We start from the raw sequence: 23,581 nt of genomic DNA, 5'->3' as shown, positions 1-23,581 counted from the left end.
ATTGGATTTATTTAGTTTTGTGATCTAGTGCCTAGAACAATCTGGGGCTCAGCAAACATCAGGTAAATGAAACACCCATTGAAATGAATGTCCCCAGCCTGTTTTCACAGTAGGACTTGATGTCTGAATAATAATATTGTAAAAGATATTCTTTTATTCTTTTTTATTTTTTTGTATTTTTTTATTGGAGTTCGATTTGCCAACATATAGTATAACACCCAGTGCTCATCCTGTCAAGTGCCCCCTCAGTGCCCGTCACCCAGTCACCCCAACCCCCTGCCCACCTCCCCTTCCACTACCCCTTGTTCGTTTCCAAGAGTTAGGAGTCTCTCATGTTCTGTCTCCCTCTATGATATTTCCCACTAGATATTTTAAAAAACCATTCTTTTAGGCCTTCTGAGCCCTTCCAAGTCTATTGTGACACAAATCTCAAGTCAGAGCTCACCCTGCTGCAGGTAAGAAAAGCCTCTCCCTCATTAGAGCTCTTTGCAACTGAGATGAGTGGTCTCCTCAGCTCCCAGGTGTAATTTGAGCAAGCTGGTCTGGTGAAACTCCAGCTGGTTTTTGGAGCCCCTTGATGGATTCCAAAGAGTAAGAAAGGGGATACCTGATGATCCTGTGATGCTGGCAGTAAGACACCAGGGGGCAGCAAATCCAGCTCTTAGTTCTAAAGGAGAAACAGGTGTTCTGATGATAACTACAATTTGTTGTTCAACAGATAGGACAAATGTCAGCACGTGCCTACACTGAGTGCTAGGCAGCAATGAAAATGAATAAGCATGGATGAATCTTACAAACACGATACTCTGTGAAAGAAGCAAGACACAGAAAAATATAGATGGCCTGATTCCATGTACTTAACACTCAAAAATAGGCAAAACTAAGCCACGTTGTTTAGGAAGCATACATGGACAGTCCAGCTGTAAAAAAAAAAATCAAGGAAATTATAGTCACAAAAGTAAGACTGAGGATAGGTGCCCATGGTCAGAGCAGCACATACTGGAGGCTCCTGGTCCTGGCAATAATTTGTTTCTTTCACCTTTGCAGGAGTTGCATTGGTGCCCAATTTGTAATTATTTGCTAAGCTTTACATTAATGGTCCGTGCCTTCTTTGAACATATGTTTACATTTCATATTAAAGGTGCTTTCAAGAAAAGGAAAGGGAAAGAAAGTTAGGGAAAAAAGGGGAAAGAGAGAGATGCACAGCGATGGGGCACAAATAGAGAGATTAAGAGATAGAGCAGCAAAGAAAAGTTTGATTAGATAAGAAGAGATATGCCCAGAAGGGGGAGGGGAAGAGAAAGAGGGAGAGATGGGGAGAAAGAGAAAGAACGAGGTACATCCAGAAAGAAATATTTAAAGGAAAACACGTGAGGGAGAATAAGAAAGTAATGAAGGTCAGAAAGGGGGAAGAGGGAAAAAAGAAAGAGATCAAAGATGAGGGGAGAAACAGGCAGTGAAGAGGGTTACAGACAGAAAAAGGGAAAAGATGCAGAAAGAATTATAGGGAGGGGGCACCTGGGTGGCTCAGTGGTTGAGCATCTGCCTTCGGCTCAAATGGTGAACCCCAGGTCCTGGGATCGAGTCCCACATCGGGCTCCCTGCAAGGAGCCTACTTCTCCCTCTGCCTATATCTCTGTCTCTCTATATATATGCCTCTCATGAATAAGTAAATAAAATCTTTTTAAAAGAGTTATGGAGAGGACAATTCAAACAGTCTATCAGGAAGGAAAGGGGACACACACTCTGGCCAGGTTAGAGGTTGGCATTGGCCCCGGGACCTTAGGGAGGCCCCATCTTGCATGGACAGCAACTAGAACACAATGATGCCCAAGAAAGATGCCAGGAGACCCTCAGTGTCAGGAAGAGTTCCTCATCACGTCTCAAAGGGAACATGAAAGGCAGGGCCGGCACCCAAGCCCGATCTTCGATGACCATCAAAAGTATGGACTCAAGACTTCAAAGTACTCATCTTACTGGGACTTCTATGTAAGCTCCACCAGTGCTCTCTTTGCCTGACTATTTTCAGATTTCATCTGTAACCTCGCTTCTCCTGTCCCTGCTTACAGGAGACCTGGACCTCAACGAACACGATGGACGCACTGCTGATATTCTAGAGACACCCATGGTCTCCGTGTTGGGGTAACAGATGGGACAGGCCATGGCACATTCCATCCGACTGCTCAGAGAAAGAAGTTCACTCAAAATTATACCATGAGTAGGTAAACTGATGAGTTAAGCAGGAACTTCAGTAACCCTCCTCAGCTCCTTAGCCCTATTTGCTTTCTCAGCAACAAAGATCTCTCTGGTTTGGAAAAATTCAAGTGTTCTCAGGAATTAGAGTCTGAAACTGCCATTTTTACTTCTTATCTAACCCTGCCTCCTCTTCTTAGCTGAATCGTGCCTTCCCCATACAGGGAATTTAACTAAAGGCACAATTCTGGGTACCCAAATCCCAACTCTGATTTGTTTGGAGAGGCCTTTCTCCTAGAGGAATCTAATTATAATTTTAGCTGAAATTCAAACCTTGGCTTCAGTCGTGAAGGAACAGATTGGCCAAGGAGTGAGAGCATAGGTACTCCCAGAGGGAGACAGCCTATGTGCTCTCTAGGGCCATCTGGAGCTTTGTGAGGTGCCAGAGGAGGACGTACTGTCCTGAGCAGGAAGTGGGGCTTCTGTTGGAACCAAAATTGGGAGAAACTTGAACCCAACTACCATCTGCTGAGGCCTACACACAGGACCGGGAATCCTGGCCGAGTACTCTTTGGGGTCCACACTCTTAGCATCCCTCCCACTCCAACTTCACAGAAACACAGGAAGGTATATAAAGATCAAGTTATCATCTGTAACAGCCCTGGGCCACAAGGCATGGCATTGTCAGCAGAGCAGAAACCTGAAGATATTTTTTTCAGGGGATGGCACGGGCAGGATGAGATCAAGAAACATCTCAACCAACCAGTCAGCTGTGAAAATCTGGAAATGCTAGGGAAAAGTGAATAAGTTGGAACCCTGCCAAGATCTGCAAAGTCACCAAGTGCAGGGGGGCCACTGGGGGTCTGACGCGGAAAGATGAAATAGAAAAGAAGTCATGGCAAGCAAAGAGCTACTCACTGCAAACATGGTTATAAAACACCGTAAGTTTATTTAATAATTCTTGGGAGATAAGGTACGCAATGCAAAAAATTAATAATCTGTATAATTTAACGATCCCAGATGAGCTTTACTGAGTAACATCTACAGACTCTGTGCGAGGGGCTTTTCATGCATTATCTCATTCAATCCTGATATAACACCAACATAGCAGATCTCAGACTTCTATGAATTTAAAGGATAAAGAAACCAAAGCTTAAAGAGAACCTGACCAAAACTATATGACACCAAAATGTTACCCAGGCTGGTCTGACCCTGTAGCCCAGGATTTAAATCACTACAGAATGTTTCCTCTCATGTAATTCCAATAAAAATGAGTGAGGACATGACATGGGCAGAGTATATGGTAGGAGACCTGGGTTTTATTAACAACCTTGACTGAAACGCACCATGTGATATTGTTCTTGGTTTTTCTACATGAAAACCTGGTGTGACTAGAGCACATGTTCTTTAAAATCCCCTCCATCTCAGATAATTTGTGGCCGCCTGGAGACTCTTTCAGGTGCAATATTACAGGTTTTTGTTTTGTTGCTTTTTTAAAGGTTCACAGTTGGATGACGGTGAACAAGAAAGCGCTATTAGATCACGACCACAGATTATTCTCAATTAGGTCTTTTCCATTTGGAGCCTTTCAGAGCCAGCATGCAAGTACAGTTAGAAAAGTGTCCTTGGAGGGGCACCTGGATGACTCAGTGGATGAGTATCTGCCTTTGGCTCAGGTTGTGATCCCGGGATCCTGGGATCGAGTCCAACATCTGGCTTTCCACAGAGAGCCTGCTTCTCCCTCTGCCTATGTCTCTGCCTGTCTCTCTGTGCCTCTCATGAATAAATAAATAAAATCTTTTTTAAAAAAAAACACTTTTTTCCCCCCAAAGTCCTTGGAAAGTGTTACCCTCACATCCAACAGTTTCAGATAAAGCTCCATCCCCTACATTGGCATCTCCCTAGTGTCTCAGTCAAAGGGAAAGATGAAGGGACAAGATGCAAGTCAGGTGACAAAGCCCTTGAAAGCTCTCCACCCCAGGACCAGGACGGCCCTTGGAGTGAGCCAAGCCCAGGGCTGTGTGCTCCAAGCTAGGAGGCAGCCAGGGACTCAGAGGGCTCATAGACAAGGCACAGCCTCACCAGTGAGTGACAAGCACTATAGACTGCTCACACCAAGTCATAAGCCCAGAAAACCCCCTTGTACTTCATCCCCACCTCATTCTGCAGCACCTGTTTCATTTCAGGGATCTGGATCTTCTACCCACTAAGGCATTTGATCGTGAAGCTTAGAGTCTACTGAGCAGCTTTAAAGTTATCTCCAAAAGAACTTCACTGCTGCTCTCTCTATCTTTACCTATCAAAGCAAATCCATTCTGCAGGGCCTCCCTCAGATGTTGTCTTTTCGAGAAGCTTTCCATCATTGTCCCAGTCACAGTTTCTCTATCCTCTGACCCCAAGGGTCACTTCATGGTTTTCTCCTGTAGCCCTCATTGATAGGGGCATAGTATCCCATGATGCCAGCAGCATGCACAGAGCCTATTGGGGAAAGCTGGATCTAGGTGCATACCCAGCTCTTGGTGTGTCACTCATCTGGTTCCGACCTCAGCACTCTGCCCATCCTAATGGGCTCACATTAATAATCATAACACATATTCCCTGGCTCATTAATATGCACCTAACCCAAGAAGCAGATATCCAAAGGAGACCCCTCATCTGTGACATGGTCAAGTGGGACACACAAAAGAGGATCCACCCAGTGCAGAGCCTTGGCTCAGCCTCAGTGGAGGGTGCATTCTGAATGTAGGACACCCACTGGCCACATGTGTAGTCCATTCTCCAGAAGAAGGTGCAAACAAGGGTAATGAGGGACCACTGCATAAGGCATGTACAGGCAGGCTCAAGTCTTAATGCTTTCATAAAGCCAGACTGAAGGTTTCTGAGAGGCTGCCCCATCATTGCCAGGACCAGGTAACACAAAGTTCCAGAGCCTCAAGAGGGCATGACTGGGGCAACTGCCTCTCACAGAATTCACCAATACCATGACTGCTCACGGGGGTGTTCTGAGCACATGAATGGGACAAGAGGGGAGTGGTCAAGGAAAAGAAGCTTGCTGCTCCATATTGACCCTATAACCTCACCCAGCATTCAGGTCCCATTCTGGATGCTCCAAAAAGTGATGCTTCTCCCTGGGAATGGGGTTCTGACTCCTTTAGACTCTCTCAGCATTGTGAATTTGGTAGCCAAGGTCATGCCCTTGCTAGCCAGAGACCTCTCAACACTGCCCAGAGGGGGCAGCAGGAGGGAGATCCTCCAGGTCAGGAGGAAGCCCCAGCTTCACCAACCCACAGCCAAAGGGAGAGAGAGACCAGCCACAAGGCATCCTTCTGCCCCTAAGCTAGGACAACTGGGAGAATAACAGGGCCATAGCAGGGGAGAGAATAAGAAAAGAAAATGAAAAGCTGAGAGTGGATAGAAAGGAAGAAAAAAATGTGGTAGTGATAAATGGGCAGCACAGAGGAAGGAGAAGGGAAAGAAGAGGGAGGGAGGAGGAAGGACAAAGAAAGGAGGGTAAAAAGGAATCTTTAGAAAAAGTTAATCAGAGACTCAGAGGGAGAGATAGCAATTAACATAGATGACGAGGAAGAGAAGCAAAGGAAAGAGTCAGAGACAAGAATAACAGGAGAAAACAGAGGAGGGAGGACAAAAAGAACAAAGATTGGACAGGAAAGACCAAGGGGTGGAACAGCAAGAAGGAAACTAGGGAAGCAGAGGTAGAAGGGCACACAGGGCCTGAGAGGCAGAGACAGGAGGAAGGGGGAGGGGAGCCCTGAGATGCAGAGATGATGAAGGGAGCAGAGAATGAAGGAAGGCAGCATCAGAATGGCCGGAAGGCACCAGAGAGAGCGAGGGAGAAGAGCAGATGAGGAAAAAGAGCAAACTAGGAGGGGAACTGGACCAGGAAGAGGAAAGGCTGAAGAAGAGCAATAGCACAGAGAGAAAGAACTGGGGAGGGAAGCAAAGTATAGCTAGGAAGGCAAGAAGCAAAAGAAGGAAGTGAAGGGTGACATAAATAGAAGAACAATGGGAGCAAAGAGAAAGGGTTGAATCAGAAACAGAACACAGATATTTAACTCAAATCATGTGTGTCTCAGTTTTCTCAACTGTAAAATGGAATGCTCACTTGACTAATTTTTATGACAACTGAATACGATGATGTGTATAAGCTACCTGAAATACTGTAGTCACTTAATGATTTTTTTTAATTTTGTGGATGACAGTTCTAATGCCAACAATGAACCAAGTTTCAGAAAAACTCACCTGGTTTCATTCATCTTTGTATCCTTACCACCTAACACATGCCCTGACACATAGCCTACTTGTATGCACTCAAATAAGCCGAACAAAGACTGCCAGAGAAAGAAAGGTATGGAATTCTTGGAAGCAAAGAAGATAGATACAGGAAAAGAAAAATGGGGACAAGAAAGAAACAAAAGCAAGTAAATAAAACCAAAAAGAAAAAATGGAGGAAGAGAATCAATGTGGAAGAAGGAGAAAGAGAAAGCAAAGAACTTACCTTGATGACAACTGGGCAACTCAGGCCAGCAGCTGCCGCCCAGCAGTGAGACTGGCAGTTCCATAGACCTCAGAAGCTATAAACTGCCAGGCTAAGTCATGGTTGAGACATGGCACTACAGTGAGTGATGAGGCAGGAGGCAACTTTGAGAAGGATCACAGGGGCGTGTTGTGGACTGAAGAGCTCATGAACATCTATCACCTTTGGGAACTTAATAAAAACCCTCCTGAGCCCACCCTAACGTCTTTGAGCTGCATCTAATTTCAGGGTGTTATTCCTAGTCAATAAACTCTGCTTGTCACAGCCATACCATCACACTGCTTGGGCATCAGAGATCTCAGCCCTGGCTCCCTTGAGTAGATTGTGAAACACAGGATTAGTGAAGGCTCAGTTGGATAAAGAAGTTTGCCTCAAGGTACAGTTTAAGTAGGTAGGATTGATTAATGAATGCATCAACGGACCAGTCCCTTTCATGCCCTTCCTGCGGCACATCTGGATATTATCTCCTCCCAAGGGAACCTTTGGGAGCCCACTGCCTTGATGAACTAAATGTGGGGTTTGACTTTAGAACCTATACTTTGGATTAATAGATATCCAGGCAAATGGCGAATGGGCTAAACTAGCTCATTAAAAGCAATGAGCATGGAAAATGGGGAAAAGTTTGGACAGAACAACCTGATTACCAGCGGCATCAGGTAGGGAAGGACCATTCTGAGTACATTTGTCATGCGTCCTGGGGAAATGGGGTGGAATGGAAGGTGGAATGAAAATAAAAACATTATTTCACTAGGTATCATGTTAAATTCTGGGCAAAGCATCACAGTCATGGTATCCAATGACCAAATGTAACACACAAAGGAGAGGGTTGCTGTCCCCCATGGAATGCACATGAGCGCTTCACTGCATCATAATGGGTAAGGGACAGGCAGGACTAGGTAGGGAGAGATAGATAGGGGGCTATGTGATCAGGCTCACAGAAATCCCAAAAAATGCAGAGGTGTAAGGAAACCAGAAATAAGGGAACATACCAGACCACCCTGTCCTAGGTGTCCCAAGCTGGGGAAGGGGGGCATTTATGACAGTCTCCTGTGGTCAACAGAAAATAAACAGACCCTAAAAAGAAGTAAGCCACTAAAGATGTTATCACCAGTCTTGCTTACACAAAGTTACCGTCAGTAGAGAAATTAAAAAGATTTAAGTTCCCTGGTTAGCTTCCAATAAAAGACCAACCCTACCAACCCTCAGTGACAACCCTGTCAGGACCCATCTCACTCCTGAAAGCTTTTTCTATATCCTTGCTCAATAAAACTCTATGCTTTACTCATTCTCCTTTGTCCACGAGATTCATTCTTCAACTCCATGAGACAAGAATCTAGCTCTTGCTTCAATAATTACCAATCCTAGGGGTAGCTAATAGGTAGTAGTGTCCTGAAGAAAGCAAGTAGCTAAGGTAACCAGCAAGGAGTATGGTGCGCCATTGATTCTGGTGTGAGGTAATACAGAATCATGAATTTAATGAAATGAACACAACTAAAATGAGTGTCAGCAGAGCCTGTGGTTGGCAGACAGAGCATTGCCCCACCGCAGAGAACCAGGACAGAAGCAGGAAAAACACAGCTGCCCTGACAGTTCCCAGAGATGATTGTCAGGACGCAGTTCCCTTATTAAGACAATACTGGAATCCCCAGAATGGCCAGGGAGAGGACAGTCTTTGGGAGACACGGCTGCCCCTGCCTGTGCTTATCACTTCTTGAGATCTACCCTCTGCGCTGGTCAGGAGTTGGAGCCAACCTGCAACCATGAAGAAAAGGCCAAAAACATCAGACAGCTGCTTACCCTGACATGACTGAGCCATGGCTTCTATGTGAGAAAATTAATTCCAGTTTCTTTAAGCCTGTGCTGAACTAGTTTACACTACAATTAAAAGCATGTTATTTTCACCCTTGAAAATAACTGAATTATACCTTAGAACATATAGCTACTACATGTACCCCTTCTTAGACCCCACAAACCTCAACCCATCTTCATGCTTCTTTTTACTGGATCCTCTGTCAGCTATTGACCCTGTTGGTATCAGTGACCATCTATCACCCTCCATCCCAAAATACCTCAAGCATAAGACTCCCTAGAGTTCAGACCCAAGAGAGAAGGAGCTAAAATAAGAAAGAAGTAGACCTACATTCCAGGGATAATTTGTTGGGGGAAGGTGAGGTTTTTTTTTAAATTTATTTACTATATATAGATGAGCGAGACATGCATAAGCTTCCACCACCCATAGAGAGGGAGCAGTTGAAAACAGAATTCTAAGGGAGTGACTGATGGTATAAAATAAAGGGATTTTTTTGAACAGGAGAATAAGTTCTTTGTCCTAGAAAAAAAGGAGATGATAACTAAAGTTTCAGATAGGCAGGAAATTAAAGTTTGAGTTAAGTTTATGAGAAAGTTCTACGGAAAGGGAGGATGGAAGTTTGGGGAGAAGTAATGATGTTTGGAAAGAACCTTGTCGGGAATGAAGGAATAGCCATCTGGGAAAGGGTGAGGAGGCCACCAGCAGGACATGCCCCAAGCTTCCATATAATCAAATTAGACTTCTGGTTTGAAAAGGCAGCAGTCTGAATACTTGCTTTTATTTCCACTTCCTGCCCACACCACAGAAATAGAAGACAAAGCAGCTTTTAAAAATATGTAAATCCATAAGGACAGAAGTGATGGGAAGTGAGACTACAGATGGCAGGAGATTTTAATACAGTTTGGGAAAATAGAATTAGTTGGATGAATATTAAAAGAAATTAAATTGTCTGAAGGTAAAATGCCTGCAAATAAAAGCAGACTGCATCACTCACCTGAGGTATCAGCATTTCCTGGAAGTTTGTCAGAAATGCAAATTTTTTGGCCCCACCACAGACCTACCACAGATGAGGCTCTGAGGGTGGGCCCCAGGTATCTGTGATTCAGTAGGTCTTTCAGGTGATTTTTATACATGCTGAGTCTGAAAGGCACCGCAATAAGCAGGGTGGTAAAACCCAGAGTTTGAGGAACTATAAGCACTTGCTATCGCTTATAGGACAGGGTTTCAGCGGCTAAACCTCAAAAGAATAACCTAAAGTCTGCTGGAAGAGAGGTCAGAACCCCTAACTTTTTCTTTCAGTTCAATCAGCCAGATGACCATACAAACAAGAGGCTTGCTTTTGGAATGATGTAGCCGGTAGGCTTGAAGCAGATGGATCAGGAATGGCTCAGAATAAGAATTGAGTCCATATACTCCAAACAAGGAGATTATTAAAAAGCCTACTTATTGAAATAGCTCCTTCTGCTTCTTGGCTTCCAAAGCGTTGGAAATCAAGATTGTCATTATCTCCCTGCCCACACATTTGGGAGCACTCCTCTGTAGGTAGACTGAGTAGCCTACAGACATTGATATTGATGTAGTTTGGGAATATAGATGAGGTTGGGTGGGGTGAGGTTCAGAGCCAAGAAAGAATTCTTGGGACATCTTTGGTGCAAAATGGTTGTTTTGTTAACACATGGAGACAGGACCCATGGACGGGCTGCCCAGGGCCTATGAGGGACAGCCCATTATATACTTGGGAGTTGGGAGGAGGTAAGGAAAAAGGAGGTTTCAAAAGAAATTTCCTTTGCTGTAGAGGACAAGGTACTGAAGACCTTGCTTCTCTTAGGCTAAGGTTGTTTTCCCCTCTAGCAAGGCATTAACAAGAAGACAGTTGGGAGCTTCCTGGAGCAATGTCACAGCTAGCCCACCCAGGAGTGGGGGATGGGGTGGGGTTTATAGAGTGTCATCTTCTGCTTTGTCCTCAGCTAGCCTTCCGCTTCCTCTCAACAGGGTGGGGTAACCCCCTCTCCCACCTTAAAAAATGATTGGGTCCCTTGCTGCCCATCTACCCTGCAGTGAAGGCCACCATCACTGGGTTTCACTGACATTTGAAGAAAGAATATAATGGTAATGTAACATTGGTTGTCTACTGTATTTCGATAAAAAAAAAAAAGAATATAATGCCAAAGAAACAAAAGCAAACCAAAAAGAAAAAGAAAAGGAACTCTAAGTGATGAGGGGGAGCAGAAGGCAAACTGAGGCGGAAGCATAACTTACAGAGATCACAGTCCTGCAAGAGCAGAGTCTCCCTAGGTCTATAAATATCTTGGTGATTTACAGGAAAAACCATTCTTATCAATGACCTAACTTCCAGAAGGAAATGTAGATACAATTAAACATCTTTATAATCAGCCCACTGACAAATACTTGAGGCAGGCAGAGTATAATGTTCCTCCAGGAAGCTCCCAACTGTGTTCATGTTAATACGCCTCACTAGAGAGAAAAACAACCAGACCACCAGACCACCACCTCCTGGCAGGCAGATTCTCCCTCCCATCCTGCTCTCAGCTCCCTTGCAGCATATTCAACAAACTTCTATCTCCCTTGTTCTGCCTTGGGTGAATCCCTTCACCACCTCTACCTATCAGGTTGGCCCACAATTAATGCCCTGTGAAAACTAAGAAAAACTACTCCATACATGAAACAAGAAAACTGTAAAAAGAGTACCCAGAAGAAAAAGAAGAAAAATTTAAGAGTCTAGGAGAAATAAAAATGGGAAGAAAAGAACTGAAAGATAAAGTTGAGATTTCTAAGAAATCAGACCAACAACAACAAACAGGCAAAGAGAACACAGAAAAGACAAAGAAATCGGGGGATCAATCCAAAAGATTCAATTTCTTGAAGAACAAATGAAGCGGGGGAGCGAGGTTCTTGTCTCACGGAGTCAAAGAATGAATCTCATGGACAAAGAAGAGTGAGTAAAGCCATGGAAGTTTATTAAGCAAGAATGAGGAGAAAGCTCTCAGCAGTGAGAGAGGTCCCAAAAGGGTTGCCTCTGGGGCTTGAAGGGTTGGTCTTTTATTGAAAGCCAACCAGGAAACTTAAGTCCTTTTAACATATCTATTAATATCACCATTGAGTAAGGACCGGTGAAAACACCTTTGATGGCTCACTTCCTCTCTGGGTTTGGTAATTCTTTGTTGATCACAAGTAACTGTTAGAACAAGACAGAACCTCTGACATCTAGGACAGGATGTCTGGTTTGTTTATCTCTGGTTTCCCTTCATTTCCATATTTTTGGGATTTTTGTGAGCCTGATTCCGTGGTTCCCTACCTAGCCTGTCCCTAACTCACCTCCATACTGTTTTTCATACCAGCTATACCATTTTGCATTTCCACCAACAGTATGCAAGGACTCTAATTTCTCGCCAATGCTTGTTGCCTCTTTTTTTTTAATAACCGCCATCCCAATAGGTTTAAAATAGTGTCACGTTGTGTTTTTAATTTGCATTTTCCAGATAATTAATGATGCTAAACTTTTTAAAAAATATATTTGTTGGCCAACTTTGTCTTCTTTGGCAAAATATCTATTCAAGACCTCAGCCTATATTTAATCAGATTAAATTCAGGGGCAAACTTGTCATCAGGGAAATACAAATCAAAATCACAAGGAGATACCACCTCACGCCAGTGAGAATGACTAAAATGAATAAGACAGGAAACAACAAATGTTGCAGAGGATATGGAGAAAGGGGAACTCTCTTGCACTGTTGGTGGGAATACAAGCTGGTACAGCCACTCTGGAAAACCGTGTGGAGGTTCCTCAAGAAGTTAAAATAGAGCTACCCTACAACCCAGCAATTGCATTACTGGATATTTACCCCAAATATACAGATGTAGTGATCTGAAGGGGCACCTGCACCCCAATGTTCATAGCAGCAATGTCCACAATAGCCAAACTGTGGAAGGAACTATGATGTCCTTCGACAGATGAATGGATAAAGAAGACATGGCCTACATATACAATAGAATATGACTCAGCCATCAGAAAGGACGAATACCCACCATTTGCTTCGACTTGGATGGAACTGGAGGGTACTATGCTGAGTGAAGTAAGTCAATCGGAGAAAAACAATTATCATACAGTTTCACTCATAGGGGGAATATAAGAAATAGTGAAAGGGATTATAAGAGAAAAGAGGGGAACTGAGTGGGGTAAAATTAGGGAGGAGAATAAACCATGAGAGACTCCCAACTCTGGGACAAATAAAGGGTTGCATAAGGGGAGGTGAGTGAGGGGATGGGGTGACCGGGTGATGGGCACTAAGGAGGGCACTTGACGGAATGAACACCAGGTTTTATATGTTGGTAAATTGAATTTAAATTTTTTAAAAATAAAGTACTTGACAGTTAAAAAAAAAAAGATTACTAGGGGCATTTTGCTAACTGAAATATAGGAGTTCCTTATATAGTTTAAAGATTCACCCCTTAATTACCATGTGATACACCAGCTCCACTTCTGAGTATTTATTCAAAAGAATTGAAATCAGGATCTTGGGATGCCTGGGTGGCTCAGGGGTTAAGCATCTACCTTTGGCTCAGGATGTGATCCCCGTGTCCTGGGATTGAGTCCTGCATCAGGCTCCCCAGTGGGAGCCTGCTTCTCCCTCTGTCTATGTCTCTGCCTTTCTCTCTGTGACTCTCATGAATAAATAAATCAAATCTTAAAAAAAAAAAAAAAGAAAAGAAAAGAAAGAAATCAGGATCTCAAAGACATATTAGCACTTCTACGTTCACTGTCACACTATTTACGATAGCCAAGAAGTGGAAATGACCTTAAAATCCACTGGTGGATGAATGAACAAAGAAAATGTGGTGTATGAAATACCACTCAACCTTAAAAAAAAATGGAAAATCTGCAATATGCGACATGGATGAATCTTAGGAACATCATGATAAGAGAAATAAACCCATTACAGAAAAACAAACACTGTCTGATTCCACTTATTTGAAGTATCTAAAATAGTCAAATTCATAGAATCAAAGAGGGAATGGTGGTTGCCAGGAGCTGGGAGGGGGAAATGGGGGAGTTACTAATCAAAAGGCAAAAAGTTTCAGTTAAGCAAGATGAACAAGCTCCAGTGTTCTAATGCTGTGTTCTTACCACAGTAAAATCAATTTAATTCAAAAGATTCAATATTCGATTAATAAAAATTCCCTAAAGAGAAAATTATAAAAAGAAATAATTTCCCAGAACTGAAAAACATGAATTTCTTAATTTAAGCAACCCACCAAATTGTGGCTCGTTAACTATAAAAGGAACCACAATGAGACCTTGTTGTGAAATTTCAGAACAGCTATAATAAAGAAAAGATAATAAAATTTCCCAGAGATGGGGAAAGGAAGGTTACATACACAAGTTCAAGAATCAAATAGGCATCAGATTTCTCCACAACAATTTTTTGATTCTAGAAGCTAGCGGATGCGGGAAGGCCATCAACATTCTGAAATAAAATTATTTCCAACCTAGATGTGTTTACCCAGCCAATATTCTAATTAAAATAAGGGAAGAATAGAGATATTTTCAGGCATATAATGGCTCAAAATACTGCTTTCCTCTCCTGCACTCATTCTTAGCAAGCTACTAGGGGAAGTGTTGTTACACCAAAATAAAAGAATAAATCAAAGAGGAAAGTCTGAGCACATGGTAAACAGAGGATCTGACACAGAAGAAAGAGGAAGAGAATTCTTAAGCTTGATGACACAGGAAAATCCGTTGCCCTAAAAAGCAGCCAAGGAAGGATTCTGAAGAGGATAAATCTCTTCAGAATAAGCAGATTGTGGGGTTTTGCTTCCTATGTCAGAATCTAAAGTGCCCTTTTATGATTTCTGGGGCTCCTGAGTGGCTCAGTTGGTTAAGTGTCTGCCTTTGGTTCAGATAATGATCTCAGGGTCCTGAGATCCAGTCCTGAAACAGGCTCCCTGCTCAGTGGGGAGTCTGCTTCCCCTTCATCCTCTGTCTGCTGCTTCCCCTGCTAGTGCTCACTCTATCAATTAAATAAATAAAATCTTATACATACATACATAAAGTGTCTTTGCAAGGTTTCATTTCAGGTATTTTCAGGAGGTAGAAGATTTGGGTACATCAAATGCATTTCTGACAATGGGGAATTTTAAGGGGGTTCACAAAGGAGATGGGGAGACAATAAAGGTTGAGATGTATCACATACAGAGGAGGGGACCTGGGAAAAATCACCTTCTATCTAGTTAGGCTAGGACTATGACTATTTATCTGGCTAGAAGGGCTCATTGCTAGGACAAAGGTCAAGGAAGTGTCACCATACCAGATATTCAAGAGGCAATATTCAGTAAGATAAATATCCACTGCTGGAAATTCTCTCTGGCCACATCTCCCCCACATACTTCTGTCTCTACATGCATCCAAAAAAGAAAAAAAAAAAAAAAAAAGCCCCGGCAAGTTCTCATGGCTAGAAGATGGAAACCACCACTGACAAAACTCCAGCCAATGAAAAATTTAGTTAGAGGATCTCTAGCTTGAAGATGGGGCTTGAGGTTTCCATTTCTCTCTTTTCTTGGAAATCATTCTGCAGCAACCAGAAGAATGAGAAGAAGAAATGCAAACTCTTCCTTAAAAGAAACAAGGAGATTGCTGAAAAGTCTGGTCACAAAACTGGAAAAAGCAGGAAAGGTTAGGAAAAGCAATGGAACTGTATGAAGGCAGACAGTGAAAAGAAGGCTACACAGCTCAGAAAGAGATCATCAAGTGTATTTTCCGAGGACAAGAGCACTCTGAGTACAAAACCAAAATCTTTTGTTTGTAACCAAGAGATAGAGTGTACACACAATGGCAGGTTTCTTGGCCCTGGTTTTGATGTGAAAAGTGGATGAGGCAAGGTTGAATTACACAGACAAGAAATAATTTTAGGTAATAGTCTACCCATGTAGTTGGGGGAGAAGAGAGACATGCAAAGTGAAAAGCCTTATAGTAGCCATTTTCCATTACTGGGGAGAACGAAAGCCTATGAAAACTCATATCTAAAACCCAGATTCTGGGACACCTGAGTGGCTCAGCCGTGGCTCAGCCATTGAGTGCCTGCCTTTGGCTCAGGGCATGATCCCGGATTCTAGGGTTCGAGTCCTGCATCCAGCTCCCTGCATGGAGCCTGCTTCTTCCTCTGCCTGTGTCTCTGCCTCTCTCTGTGTGTCTCTCATGAATAAATAAATAAAATCTTTAAAATAAATAAATAAATAAATAAATAAATAAATCCCAGATGCAAAAGAAAATTTCTGCTCACTTAAAACAGGTGTGGCCTCACCTCCATGTGAACTTCCTGAAAATATCTGATATGGGAAAAACTTACCACCAACTCAAAAATGAGGCCACCAATAGGAACTGCAAAAGATCTGTGCAAAGATCTTGGAAAAACAAATGTGGAAAAGAAAAACAAACAATATGGAAAACATTTATCAGGAAAAGAAAAGTGGCTTTGAACAACTTGAAATTATTTAATTTTTTAAAAATCCTTTATAAGAAGATTTGATTTGGAAAATTGAAAGGACACACAATGTCCCAGGACAAAATAGTACAGAGACATACTGTGTCACAAAGCTACTAGACTTCAAAGACAAAGAATCCTTTGAGGAGCTAAGCACAAATATTAATTCCTTTACAAGGGGAAAAAATAAAGCTGACCTCAGATTTCCCCAAGGCAAATTCCCGTACCAAAAAAATAGTGGAGCAGTGATCATAACATGCTCAGGAAGATAAGTTGTAACCAAGGAATATTTTCCTCACTCAAAATACCATTCCAGTTGAAAGCCAGAAATGAACATTTTGAATATCTGATGAGCCTTTCTTGTAGAAAACACTGGAAGATGAGGTTCCCTCAGGCAAGAGATAAATGAAAAAAACCAACAGGCTTACCACTGAGATTGAAGATAGTTTGCTGTAGGATAAAGATGAGGGTAAATGCAGGGATTATGGTAAAAACGCAGAATGTGGAGAACTGACCTCTGTGCTTCTGAGTCAAAATACATGATGTGAAGACAGAGTCTGAGTATAAAAAAGGAAGATAGTTTATTACTTTGCCAGGCAAAGGAGGCCGCAGCAGGCTGCTTGCCTCCAAGAGTACAAGCCCACGTAGGGTGAAAGGCTGAGGAATTTTACAGGGAAATGCAGACCTGAGTGGCCTCAGTAGGGATCTGGTAGTGGGCCAGCCCGGTCTGTCATGTCTTCAAAGGTGGTCTCTGGACTAGCACCAGAGTCAGCCACCTGAGTCTCCCAACTGACTATACGTTGAGGTCAGCAAGATGTCATTACCAACACCGAGCTCCAGAAACAAAGGATTCTACAGAAAAACAGGTGAAGCTGGGAAGGGGAGCCTTCAAGAATGAGGAAGAGAGAAATGTGCTCACTTTAAAGTCAGTTGCTAAAGCACTAGTGCGTCCACCTTCATTTCCATCTATCTTTACATTTCTATAGCGGTTTCGGTAATTCTTACCAGATGGAAAGATAAGAATATGGAGAATAAGTGGGTACTCGTGAACACTGAGTTCATTCATCCTTTATAGTAGGGGGTCAAACGATATCACTGGAAACTGAGAAATCAAGTAAAAAATAATGGAAATGTATCTAGCAATAGAAAGATAAATGCTAAGAGAGATAGCAGTTCAAGTTGAATGGAAGGGTGAAAGGGAAGAAAAAGCAAATATACTAATTTGTGACTGCTCACAGTGGGGAGTTAATAGACTCTGTCTAAGCAGATATAGGATTAAAAGTTTTTTTCCCACCGGGACACCTGCACCCCGATGTTTATAGCAGCAATGTCCACAATAGCCAAACTGTGAAAGGAGCCTCGGTGTCCATCGACAGATGAGTGGATAAAGAAGATGTGGCCTATGTATACAATGGAATATTCCTCAGCCATTAGAAATGACAAATACCCACCATTTGCTTCGAAGTGGATGGAACTGGAGGGTATTATGCTGAGTGAAGGAAGTCAATCGGAGAAGGACAAACATTATTTGGCCTCATTCATTTGGGGAATATAAAAAATAGTGAAAGGGAATAAAGGGGAAAGGGGAAAAAATGAGTGGGAAATATCAGAGAGGGAGACAGAACATGAGAGACTCCTAACTCTGGGAAACGAACAAGGGGTGGTGGAAAGGGAGGTGGGTGAAGGGTGGGGGTGACTGGGTGACGGGCACTGAGGGGGGCACTTGATGGGATGAGCACTAGGTGTTATGCTATATGTTGGCAAATTGAACTCCAATGAAAAAAAAAGAAAAACAAATAAAATAAAAGTTTTTTTCCTAAATTATGTTTATAAACAATAATCTTTAGATCAAAGATACTTTCCAAAGTATTAGAATAAACAGGCATACTCCAAAAAAGTACAAAACATATTGCATAATAGATATAAAATACAAAACACAAGGTAAAATAGGATGACAGACTCAAGCTAAACGTATCACTGAGAGCCAGCGGTGTGCTAGCAAGTGCTTAACAACTATCCTTGGGAAAACAAAGCAAAACACGTAACTTGTAGCTTTTGCTGATTTCCATGGTGTGCACACTCCCACTGCTACGGAAGGGAGAGTCTGCTTTGTATGAATGGAGGTCTCAGGTTCCCTCACTTGGGTTCCCTGTGAGATTTACATGGGGACCCAAACTGGAATAAAAACAGCCAGAAGGAAAGTAGAAACACAAAGCATTTTATTAAAGTGAAAGTATCCTCTCAAGGAGACAGCAGCAGACACATTCCCAGAGGTTGTTTTGGGATTGGATATTTGCTGCGTCTCTCTGGGCTGAGAGGAGCTGTGACATACAGTGAGTGGGGTGGTCTCTAATTGGAGGCCGCTTCCAATCATTTGGGGGACTCTTCCCACAGGTTGGGAGGGGAGTTTTTGACCTTACAAGGTTTGTCCCTGAGCCAACCTGGATGAAATATATAATGTCCCAATAAAATTAGTTTTATTAAAATGTAACTCACCAAAATTGGTCTAAATAGATCAGTTATTATGGAATATACTTATTTATTACTTATTTACTTATTTATTTTTAGAGACAGGGAGAAGAGGGGGAAGGGGCAGAGGGAGAGAGAATCCCAAGCAGGCTCCCCACTGGGCGGGGCTGGATCTCACAACCCTGAGATCATGACCTGAGCTGAAATCAAGAGTTAGATGCTTAACCGACTGAGCCACTCAGGTGCCCCACTATGGAATATATTTAAAAATTGTCAAAGATCTGTCTTCTCCAAAATACTGTCAAGGCAGTTTCACATGGGACTTTTAAACCCACGCTTGGTCCCAACGTTATTTGTAGTGTTCTAGAATATTAAAAAAGAGGAGGTTTTGGAACTATTTCCCCTAAGAACTATTTTGGAACTATTTCCCCTAAGAAAAGACACCATAGAGAAAAAAAAAAAACCCTCTAGAAAACATCAATAGGCATAAATTCTAAATAAAATAGTAGCAAACAAAGCAGCATATTAAGAGACCAACATGACATGACCAAACATGGTTCATTCTAGGAATAAAAGACTGGTTCAATATCAGAAAATCTGTTTAAATAAATTGCCACATCATATTTCAGTATATAAATATATTGTCACTCCCTTAGACACTGACAAGTATTAGAAAAAGTTCAATACCTGGTCTGGATAAAAACTTTTCAACTGTAAGCAGTAGGTACATCATTAACACAAAAAAGCACATTTATCTCAATCTCCAAACTAATCTTTATGTGAAATGAAGGTAGATTAGAAATATCTTCATTAAAATCAGTAAGATACAAATGTAAATCCCATAGTACTGGATAAAATTTCATCTTACAATCTATACAGTAGTATATCAAGGTAACAATGAAAAGAAATATGAGTATTTTATTGTATTGTCTTGAGTAATTATATTTTTTGAGAAGAACCCATGACAGGGTGAGAGATGTCCACAAATAAACTGGAGTCAAACTAATTTTCATTACTATGCATGAATGCATCCTGAATGATAATACATGACAATGAAGCTTTGCTGCTCACCCTTTAAGTGTGTAAGGCATTCAAAGATGATAGATTATATGAAACTAATACAATGTTACATGTCATTATGTCTCAATAAAAATAAACATTTTACATGACTCATGTTGCTATAGAAATTCCACATATACTCCTTTTGATAATTGCATAAAATAGCAGAGAAGATATCTAAAATGTTACACTTTGGGAATAAGGATAAGGATATATAAGTTCATTAGGATAAATAATGCTATTGAGGCAGCTGGGTGGCTCAGTTGGTTAAGCATCTGACTGGATTATCATGATCTCAGGGTTGTGAGATCAAGCCCCATGTTGGGCTCCATGCTCAGTAGGAAATCTGCTGAGATTCTCTCTCCCTCCCCCTTCCCCTGCTTTCACATGCTCTCTCTCTCTCTCTCAAATGAATAAATAAATGTCTAAAAAAATAATGTTATAAAGAGCATCCTCTTCCTTTTGGATTAATTACAAAGGATACATTGTAATTGGCTCAAAGAAATCTTGATTTTTATTGAAGAAAATAAGTCTTCTGTTGGCAAAAGGAGTATTACTTTTTCTACAACTAAATACTGTTTTCTTAATAAAATTTAATTTCCAAATCTTCAGCTAATCTTGTAGTTTTGCCAAATTTACAATTTTTCCTTTTATTTATTTATTTTTTAATTTTTTTAAAACCTTTAAAATACAAACCCTTGTGTGGAGGGCTGACTTTCAATAGATCGCAGCAAGGGAGCTACTCTGCTACGTAGGAAACCCCGACCTAGAAGCAGGTCGTCTACGAATGCTTTAGCACCAGGTTCCCCACGAACAGTTCTTCCTTTTAAAGTTTTTTAAAAAGATGACAGGAGTCTAATTGCTGCTGGAGTAATTGCATATCCATAAACAAACAAAAATGAATACTAAGTCTCATATCTTAAACAGAAATTAGCTCAAATAGGTCAAAAACTTAAATGAAACTATAAAACAACTCAGCTCAGGTCACTATCTCAGGGTGGAGGGATCTAGTCCAACATTGGGCTCCATGCTCAATGGGGAGTCTGCTTGAGAGTCTCTCTCCTTCTGCTGCTCCCCCAGCTCACATACTCTCTCTCTAAATTAAAACTTCTAAAAAAATATTCTTAAAAATCACCATTTGACTACGTTCGCTATTTGAAATGACTGGGGAGTGCTTGTTTCCATCAAAGAAGTAAAAAGTGTAAATGCTGTGAAATTAACATATTTCAAATATATTTGAAAGTTAAAGCCCTTCTTAAATTGATACTTACAATGGATATAGCAGAGCTGATAATAACCGACAATGGATATAGGGGAAGAAAATAAAATAAATCTCCCTATGGTGATATTTATCAACAAATTTGTATTGTGTTAACCCCAGGTACCAACACCTTTCAAAATTTCCATCTTTGCATGAGTTAAATAACACAGGCTTAAAGACAGATTTGGAAATCTACTGACATTGAGTATGATGGTTAGATTTAAAGATCTTTACGATTAATTCATTTGTGATTATGTAAAACAGCACCAGGATAATGAAAGGTTTCACTGTTGCATGATTTAATCGGTATAAATAGGAAACATTTTAGACCCAATTCAAACTTTTAGATCCACTTATTTGGAAAGAAGGACCACTTCTATTACAGTATCTCCAACTACATATTTGTTTTGAGACAGATTTCAATTGCAGTTACTGCAAAGGTGAAGTAAACTGCTAATATGTTACAGGAGATTTGACATTCTTTTCAATTTAGAACTCGATTAGCATAGATGTTACATTCACAGGAATCTTCTTGCCAATATTATTTTCAAGAGGGCGCCTGGGTGGCTCGGTGGTTGAGCATCTGCCTTTGTCCCCGTCGTGTCCCAAAGGTCCTGGCATCGGGTCCCCCGCTCGGCTCCTCGTGGGGAGCCCGTCTGTCCTCCTGTGTCTCTGCTTCTTTCTGTGTCTCTCATGAATGAATGAATGAATAAAATATTTTAAAAAATATATATATATTGAATATATATATGAATAAAATATTAAAAAAAATATATATATATATATATTTTTTTTTTTAAATCAAGTGAGTCATTTAGAGTTTTGCTGCGCAGGAAATCTGTGACCTGAAACTGGCATCTTGACTCTGGGTTGGGACATCAGTGAATGGAGAGCAAGGAAGACAGGGGGCCACAGGACAGCCGCTCCGAGAACCCGAGAACCCGAGAACCCGAGCACCCGGCGGGTGTTCGTGGGGGTGCGCCCCCTGGAGGCGGCGGCAGCCCTCGCCCGGCGGCGCCCAGGAGCCTGAGCTGCGGGTCGGTGCCTCCACCCGCCAAGGAGCGCATCTTGCTCCCGTTTATCCACCACGACTACGACGCCCTGCGGCGCGCCAGGCTCCAGCTGCGCGCCGCGGCAGCACAGGTGCTAAGGGAGCGTCCAGACCCCAAAGCGGGCGCAGGGACACGCCAGCCCGGGTTCCGCCCTAACCCGCAGCTCCCCGCGCCGCTCCTCCAGGAGCATCTCCCCGGGGGCGCGGCCAGGGGGCGGGGCCTGTCCCGGGGGCGGGGCCTGTCGCCGGGGGCGGGGCCTGTCATCAGGGGCGGGGGCTGTCGCCGGGGGCGGGGCCTGTCCGCCCGGGAAGCCACCGCCTGCGGAGCCCCGCGCGCTGCCCCGGGGTTTCCGTTAAGCTGCTGCTGGTAGACGCCCCGACCGGTTGCGGCTCCCGGACGCCAGTGGCGGGCGAGGGGTCTCTGAGGCTCAGGGCACCGAGGCCCCTGCGACCTCGGTCGCGGCCGCGGCCAGTCAGTGGCGAGCCCCTGGCCGCCCTTTGCGACGGCGCCGCGGCTCCAGCGACGGTGGCGGTGGTTGGGTCGGTGGCGGTGGCGGTGGCGGTGGCGGTGGCGGCGGGTCCTGGAGGGCCGTGGGTCCCGGGGCCGCGCGCCCCGCCCCGCCCTGCAGCTGGCCGTGGGCGTCCGCGCCGCGGGGGGGCGGGGCCTGGGGGCGCGGGTGCAGCCGAGCCCCCTCGCCCGGCGGTGACCGGGTCGCCCCCGCAGGGTCACCCGCGGCTCCCGCCGGGCAGCTCCGGAACTCCCTGCCGGCAGCGCCCCTTCGTGGCTCGGAGAGCGCAGCGTCGACCCTGGAGTCTCCGGGAAGGGGCCCCTGCTCAGGCCCGCGAGTCCCGCTGCAGGTGTCAGCCCGTGGTCGCCCAGCCTGGGGTCACAGCAGCTTGACCTTGGGGTGCCCGGGATACCCAGTGGTTTAATCAGCAAAGGCGAGTCTTACCCACCTCCTTCGACTCCTTGCTTGCTTTTCTCCAAAGCGTTCCCACTGGCCTCAAAACCTCTTCCTCGGGGAGTTCTAGCACACATGATTTGGGGGAGTCTCCTCGAAGGTTGGGGTCCTCGAGGATAGTCCAGGTCGTCTCACCACTTCCTGGCTTCCTCGGGGAGCATAAGCCTCAACTGGCACCAGCTGCACAGAGGTCCAACCTGTGCAGTCACACAAGTCTCCATGCTCAGGAGGAGGGCCTTGCACTTTTTTTTCTTTTCAAGATTTTATTTATTCATGACAGAGAGAGATGCAGAGACACAGGCAGAGGGAGAAGCAGGCTCCATGCAGGGAGCCCCATGCAGGACTCCACCGGGGTCTCCAGGATCACGCCCTGGGCCGCAGGCGGTGCTAAACCACTGAGCCACCCGGGCTGCCCCTTGCACTTGTTTTAGTGCTCTGCAGTCACAGTTCAAAGTTCTTAATTTTTGAGCAAAAGGCCCCATATTTTCTCTTTTCCACTGGGCTCAGCAAATTGTCAACCTGTGGTACCGGCCCCAGCTCTCCTCTTTTCTTGAAGGCCTTCTTTGATAAAGGTCAATTGTATAAAAAATGGAGTTAAAAAGGATACTTCTCTAGACCTCTTAGCAGCTCCTAAGACATCAAGAGACACAGAAGGGCTGGTTCTATTGATTAAATATACCGTTGTTGGAATCATGACGACCTTTCTGTTCCAGAGCTCACCT

General features: G+C 43.4%; 1 long non-coding RNA gene across 1 annotated transcript; it reads right to left on the bottom strand.

Moving 5' to 3' along the window:
- Nucleotides 1-21,124: 21,124 nt before the first annotated feature.
- Nucleotides 21,125-23,551, bottom strand: LOC118353240 (uncharacterized). The gene is made up of 2 exons (XR_004811798.2): nucleotides 22,855-23,551; nucleotides 21,125-21,534 (listed from the first exon to the last, which is right to left on the bottom strand). It is a non-coding gene; the product is annotated as an uncharacterized LOC118353240 (long non-coding RNA).
- Between the last annotated feature and the right edge of the window lie 30 nt (nucleotides 23,552-23,581).

Source organism: Canis lupus, chromosome 34, assembly GCF_003254725.2.
Source record: "Canis lupus dingo isolate Sandy chromosome 34, ASM325472v2, whole genome shotgun sequence".
Taxonomy (NCBI): Eukaryota; Metazoa; Chordata; class Mammalia; order Carnivora; family Canidae; genus Canis; species Canis lupus.
The sequence above is the reverse complement of the archived record's forward strand: the minus strand, read 5'-3'. Positions and strand labels throughout refer to the sequence as shown.